Raw genomic sequence first — 7,939 nt, forward strand, 5'->3', positions numbered from 1 at the left:
GACCAGCTAAAGAAGTCACCTTTCAAGGACCTTAAATCGGGTTTTGGAAAGATGAGAGGAAAGAAAGTGGGTGAGTCCAGCAGTCAAAAGAGAAAAGAAAGTAAGATAGAAAGTTTTGAACATAATCCCATTCCAAATGAAACCGAATACGAAACAAAAACAAAAACCAAAGAAGAAAGCGATCAAGAAAGCGAACCCGATAACACCATGGCTAACATCACAAATAACTCCATTGGCGAATACAAGAAGAGGATGCATGACGATACCGGGCTGGGACTCGTGCAACCCGTGAATCCAGCAACTGCTACCTTCGAGCTAAAAGGTCGCACACTCACCCAACTCAAGATCATCCCATTCTACGGGAAAGATCATGAACACACATACAAGCATATCGACGAGGTCAACGACATAGCCGACTACTTCAACATTCCTAATGTGCCTCGCGAGATTATTTTGCTTCGTATGCTACCATAACTACATTTAAGGGAGCAAAGAAATATTGCCTGAAATCACTCCCTCTAGGATCCATCACCACATGGGCTAAAATGTATGATGAATTTATTGATCAATTTTTCCCTCCCTCAAAAATAGCAAAGTTGAAGAAAGTCATAGCCAATTTTGAGCAACAACCAGGCGAGTCACTCTATGAGGCGTGGGATAGATACAAAGGCTTGTTAAGAAACTGCCCACACAATGACCTAAACATTCAGGAAGAAGTCTCCATTTACTATGATGGAGTAAATGTTACAACTAGTCATCTCCTTGACTCCCAAGGACCACTCACGAAGAAGACACTCGCAGTCATAAAGGAGCTAATTGAAGACTTCTCTAAGCACTCTAGTGAATATCATAATTCAATGAATGACTTGACTCGTGGGACGGTAAACTCGATTTCCAATAATATGGTGGCAGTTATGGCTAAATTAGATAGCTTGAACCGAAGAATGACAAAGACGGATCAATCCATCCATGCCATCCGGGTGGGATGTGAGAATTGTAGTAGGCCTTTCCTTACCAAAGATTGTGATCTAGACGTGCATGGGAACCGAAAAGTGCAAGTGTGTTAATCTAGTCGCGATAGATTTGATGAAGATTGGTGAAAACCAAAAAAAATAGTGGCTACCATACGACAAGTACAAGAAGGCAAAGGAAGAGAAATATGGGATGAAGACAAGAGGGTTTTATCCAAAGGAGGAGCCGGTGCAAGAAAAGAAAATGGAATTTGAAGATATTCTCTCAAGATTTGTAGCCACATCTAAGAAAAGGTACAACGAAACCGATGCTACAATAAGAGAACAACTAGCCATGATGAAAGAGCAACAAGGATTGATGAGGAATCAGAAAGCTTCTATTCCTAACATTGAAAAACAGTTGGGCCAACTTGCACTACAAATCAATCAAAGAGTGTCACATCCCAAAACCGACAACGGCAGAAACGTTCAGGGGTGGAGGACGTCATGTACAGTATCACAACAATGCAAAGTAGTAAACAAGCAACAACATCATCCAATGCATTAAAAGTAAATATTTAGTACATGTGTGTTCTTGAAAAGTAATAAGACACCAAAATATGAAATCAAAATAAAAGACAAGTCTTGCCTGTGCTCCGTCTTCTCAAAATCAGGCCATCGTACCTGTCTACTGGTGACCTGAGAATACAAGTTATTTTGAAAGCGAGTATCATTATAAAGATGGTGAATTCATAAGTATTTAAGTGTCATTTTCTTGTTTTGGAAACTGTTATGAATACAATGCAAATCTTTGCATGAAACTTTTGATGTAAGTATGAAACCCTAGAAAATCCCATATTTCCTATTAGTTATAAAAGTAGTCTTCTACCAAGACCTGTATGTATGAAAGTAGTCTTCTACCAAGACCTGTATGTTTTGCTGTAATAGGATGGTTTTCCCCTTTATGACTACTATTAACAATATATATATATATATAGTCTATCTCCTCGTTTACGTGAATGTAACACAAAATAAAAAGTAATAGAGAAAATATAACCATAAAAGTATTATCCTTTTGCATTAGGATAAACACGACATCGCGACTGCCGAAATGTATAACCTTGAACATGCGTAGATTGTTCATTTTCCTCTGTAGCTAGCAGCAGGTTTAAGGAATGGTTAGTCCCGTAAAGGTACTCCTAATATAAGTATTAACCGTAGGCATCCGTAGACATTCATTACCTCTGTTGCTAACAGGTGGGTTCCGGAATGGTTAGTCCCGTCTAGTTATCCTTTTGAACTAGGATATGAAGAACAATTTACACATAATGTACTAGTAACTCATCATAGTGAATCTAGGTACAGACATCCATGTAAGTGTATACAAATAAATGTATATATGTAAATGTATTCATGTAAGCGTATCGATGTAGACGTATTCATGTAACATGTAATGTATAGTGTAGACTCATGAATGAACTGACTCTGGTGTAATTCCTTGTAATAGGAATAATGTTTTGTATCTCCTAACTATCCCTATAACAGTTAACTGGAAGGTGATTGTTCGTCCAAGCAGGTTTATACACCCTTGCTACACAAGAGTGTGGGAAACTGAATGAAGGATGAAAGTTATCATATCAATACATATATAAGAACATAAGTGTATAGATACAGTTTTGTTCAAGAAGATGAAAATGGTATTGTAAGACATTTAAGAGTTTTGAACAATAATTAACAATGACTTGATGTCATTTTAATTAAATATTTCAAAAGTAATACATTTGATAACCAAGTATTTTTAAGATGGAAAACCATTTCATACATCACATTTTGAAGCATGTGAAATCAGTTGGATGAAAACACAGTTATAAATCACACGTGATTGATTCTATAGCATGTTGTTTTCTACTTGTATCCCCCCCCCCATTAAAGCATTTAAAATCATTTAAAACATTGATTAAGGGGTATGAACTCACCTGTAGATGGTGGTTTGAATGAACTGAACGGTGTAGGATTGCTAAGTGTCAAGTGAAAACTTGTACACACCCAAAGATCCTAGTTAACATATGATCACACATATATGCACCCAATTAGTCTTAAATTACTAATTGAAAATGTAAAGAAATCCTAGAACATGATAGACACTTTATATAAGTGTTATAAGCCCTAAGGATTGATGGGTTTTGAGCATTCTAACACTTCCTAAGTGTACATGCAACCCTAATAACATTGGATCTATGTTTGTCTAATTATCATGCAAAGTTGAATTCCAAGGTTATATTCCTATCTAGCATACATGGGGAACGATTTTAACTTGAATAATAGATAGAATAACTTACCTTGTTGTTGCTTGTGTTCCTTGAAACCTTGTGAGCCTAGCACCCCAAGTGTGATGCCTCAAATGCTTCACACAACACCAAATGCTCTTGGAAAGACTCTTGAGATAATACACACTTCTTAAAATCGGCCAAGCCCTCTAGTTTCTTAGTGTCTAGCCGATTTTGGTGGAGAATGGGATCCTTATATAGTGTTGACACATCTAGGGTTACACCATGTAAACCCTAATGTGTCATGACTCTTCATTTCCATGACCCATGGGTTTGTAACTCCCATGGAGCATCCATGGAGCATCCTATGGGTAGAACCCAACTTGATAATCCATGGAGCCTCTTAGCCCACTATACAAGATATGAATGATTTACATAATCAACCAATATATTTAATTAGTTATCCTTTGATCACATAATTAATTCCAAGTTAATTCTTTGATCAAACTAATCAAATAATATTATTAATATATTAGAACTTATAATATATTAATAATCTCCAAGTGTTATTTCTCTCATTTAGTCTATCCAATTGCATGGTGCCATGCAACCTAAATGGACCATGCCGGGTCGGGTCAAGTACACACCCGAAATAGTTATGGACTTAGACACCTTATCCAACAGTCTCCCACTTGGATAAGTCTAATAACTATATCGCTAGTACTTCAGGAACCGACTGGCAATCGTAGCTCTTTCAAGGTCTCTCGGAACTGAAAAGATGATGGTACGCCATTTAAGATAAGTGATCATATAATCCTCCGTTCTGGATATCAGCCGGACAAATACATGGTACATTGTCTTGCTTATTGTCCAGCATTTGTTTCCCGATTTCCGATTTGTTTGACAAAGAACTTAATTGAACACATCAACTTAGTTCTGACCGGGCGCGGTACATGGGTCAAAACAAAATCATCGAGGGGCCCAGATATCAGCTTCTAATCCAAGAAGGAACAGATAAACTTCGACTCATATGTTTGTTCTACCACTCATTGAATTACACACAAGAGCACGATTTATAACATCAAGTTACCAATGCGTTTTCTCGTACAATCAATGCATAATCAACTTGTAAGTAACAAATCATATCTCTAGGTTTGAAGACTTATACGATATTACCGTCTCACGATCACTCGAGATAGAATTCCATGAAGTGATTCCAGTGAGCGTGGGTTGATTCCAATGCTCAGAACTTATGAGCACTCATGATTGCTGTAGCCTTGTCCAAGACCTCTACAACCAAACATGACAGTCTTGATTCATACCTACTTCCAACATATGACTGACTGTGGAGGTTTGAATAATATGTTATACCAAACAAAATTATTCTGGAAGTCAAAACATGCAAAAGAAATATAGTAAACGATCGACAAGAGATAGCAACACCTTACTCATAAATTGTGACAACCCCAAATCTATTTTCGTTACAAATCCCATTTTCACTAACGGAACGTGTCACTATACGTTATTTTATGTAATGTTTGGAATCGGCAATATCCGAATGTCTAAATTTAAGCATGGCTTGATATTATCATAAGAAATATAACTCGTATGTGTTAACCCCGTTTAACCTAATAGAATTGTATTACCTTTTCAACCACTTCACCCGGGTAAAAAGTTTTAACCCAGTTAACTTTAAACATCGGGTAGCCGTGTATCGGGTGCGATACCCGAGGCATATGAAGTGAGTGTAGACAACATTTGAATACTCTTTTACCACACACCCACTCTCTCTCTCTACTTTCTCTCTCTAGACTCGAAATCGACCCCGATTCCGCTAATTTCCGACTTCCAAACGTAAGTACTCATCCTCTATCTTAATCTAGTCGTGTTTCATTGATTTAGGGGCCAAAATCATGGAAATCAAGGACCATAAAGGAGTTTACGGCCTAAGAAGCTCCTTAGGCCGTAAACCCCCAAAATCATGCCAGAGATCAAGTTTTTCCTTCTTTTAAGCTAGTATACTAATTAAGGCATATATCTAGAAGAGTTTGGACACTAAAACACAAGGATTTGATGCTTAAAAAGGAGTTTACGGCCCAAGCTTGTGCTTAGGTCGTAAACACCTTAAACACCCCAAAAATCTTGGATTTAAGTCCCAAAAACTCATCTAGGGTGTTTAGTATTTTAGCCTTGACACTAGTAAATGTTTAAGTACATCAAACAACACCATTTGAGGACAAAATGAGGAGTTTACGGCCTAGCTTAAGCTTGGGCCGTAAACACCCAAAAAGTTGTGTCAAACAAGTCCCTAAACCACTCAAATGCATGTAAGAAATTTAGCTAAGGTCTTTGGAGGTGTGTTGTACCATTAAACATCTCATTTTGATACCAAATGAAGAGTTTACGGCCAAGGATGTTCTTGGGCCATAAACTCCCCAAAAATTCATGCCAAATTGTTCCAAACTCACTATAGGGCCTTCTAGGATTTATCTAAGGCATATGAGACCATGTTGTACCATTAAAACATACATTTTGAAGGGTTTATTGGAGTTTACGGCCCAAGAACAAGTCTTGGCCGTAAACTCCCCAAAAATGTCACAAATTATGATGTTTAATCCTTCCCTTTTGGTCCAAAACACACACCACTAAATTAAGGAAGTGATATAAGGCCTTATACATACATTTTGGAGTACCACATGAGTTTACGGCCAAGCCTAGGGGGCTTACGGCCGTAAACTCCCAAAGGGTGGCTTTTAGGCCATAAACTCCAAGGGAGTGAGCTCTTAGACCTTTCCGTAAATCACTCATGGCCTTGTACCACTCCCGGGAACCTTTTCTAGGCCTTAAAACCCCAAAAACGATGCTAGAATGTCCGAATACTATAAAAAAAGCATAAGATGATTAACTTCTTGTAAAATACATATTTCATATGACATTAGGGTCCTAAAAGGTGCTCAAGTGGTTATTTGGTATCAAACGCTCAATCGACACTTTTACCCAATTTACCCGATTCACCCGATTTCCGCGATTTCAGGTGAGTTCATACCCCTTTAATGAACCTTTCAAGTGTTTTACATGTTTTAGGGGGGAGATACAAGTTGCTTATAAATGTTTATGTAAAGTTTTACAGAACGATTTCCGAGTTACAAGGATTAATCACATGTGATTCACTACCCTTAGTTCAAATCACATGTGATTTGTCCCTATGCCTTATAAACGGGTTTCACCCTTTTCAAACTATTTTTAAACAGTGAGTCAGATAATAAATGTTCTTTTGGAAAAATACTTTTATTAAATCAATTTACTTATAAAATGTAACCACTCTGATATATTTATATAAATAAGACTTGGAGGACTTAGGACCGATATCTCGCCTTATTTCCTGTTCTTGTTTGATTGTGGGCTTAGGGTAGTAGTTATCCGTCCGACTGTCGTTGATTTCTTACTTATATAATCTGCATATCAGTATGGGATACGAATGTTACTGCTTTCACTTAATGCTAAATTCACTAACGTGCTAAGAACCATCCCCACTAAGATAACCATAATAGGTATGGTTATGGTCGCTACAACTACTACTCGCTAAAGTCATTACTATCTACACTATAATACTCACTATTACTAGACGATACACTAGTAAGAGAATACACTATGATCAATACTAAAAGATCTCTACACTATAACAATAGAGAAAACACTAAACAAACAATAATACACTAACCCGCTACGAGATACTCTATTCGCTATCCACTACGCCCAGAGTGTTCCAGCAGGGAGACGACTCTACATGTATAGATCTATACGGGGCAGACGCTATTACATCCCGACTGTTAATCTCAGTCCGCGCCGTGCAGGCCCAGGGATGCCACTACTTCACTATATTGTGCATGACTGGGAAGGTCATGGGATCCTCTATTATCCTCACTATTAGTAATATACAAGGAATACACTACAACTACTCTAAAATACTACACTAAATGCTAAACTGCATCCCGAAGTAAGTAAGTATCTATCACTAAAGGAAGCTTGCACCTCTATCACTGATTACAGACTTAACCTATTCTATCACATTTGTTATTTGGAGTTTTGCCAATATATTTTTACAATAAACTGTTTCAAAGAAATGAAGAATGCATCCTTTTCACAGATTGTCACTTACAATGCATTTTCTGGAAAATATGGGATTTTCTAAGTTTCTACTACTTATGAACATAAATGATACATTTTAGCACTAATGCTTTGTATACAAAAACTCACACTAAACTCTTATGAACTCACCAGCTTTATGTTGATAATTTTTTTCAAAATAACTTGTATCTTCAGGTCAAAGATAGACAGGTACAGACGCGGCATTTTTGGAGAAGGTGGAGCACACAAGACCCATCTCTTATTTTTGATTTACTTTTGGGTGATTGTTAAACATTACAAAACACGCTTGTAATTAAATTCACTATGTAATGCTATGGTTGTATGTTTCTTGTTTCTACTATTATGCAATTGTGATGATACTGTTCACTATGTCATCCACCCCAAAACGTATTCCGCCGTTATCGGTTTTGGGGTGTGACAAATTGGTATCCGAGCATTGTTTATAGTGAATCAAGTATATCAACCTATGAAAGATATACGAACTATAAACACTTCGGGACTAAAACACTCTGACCAAGAATATATACTGTTAAGTATCTAAAAGATCTAACTAAGTATATATATACACTCATC

At 37.1% G+C, this 7,939-nt stretch overlaps 1 non-coding gene across 1 annotated transcript; it reads right to left on the reverse strand.

The window, feature by feature from the left end:
• Positions 1-593: 593 nt before the first annotated feature.
• Positions 594-700, reverse strand: LOC145056157 (small nucleolar RNA R71). The gene has a single exon (XR_013685690.1). It is a non-coding gene; the product is annotated as a small nucleolar RNA R71 (small nucleolar RNA).
• Between the last annotated feature and the right edge of the window lie 7,239 nt (positions 701-7,939).

Source organism: Lactuca serriola, chromosome 5, assembly GCF_051521515.1.
Source record: "Lactuca serriola cultivar US96UC23 chromosome 5, Lser_US96UC23_V15, whole genome shotgun sequence".
Taxonomy (NCBI): Eukaryota; Viridiplantae; Streptophyta; class Magnoliopsida; order Asterales; family Asteraceae; genus Lactuca; species Lactuca serriola.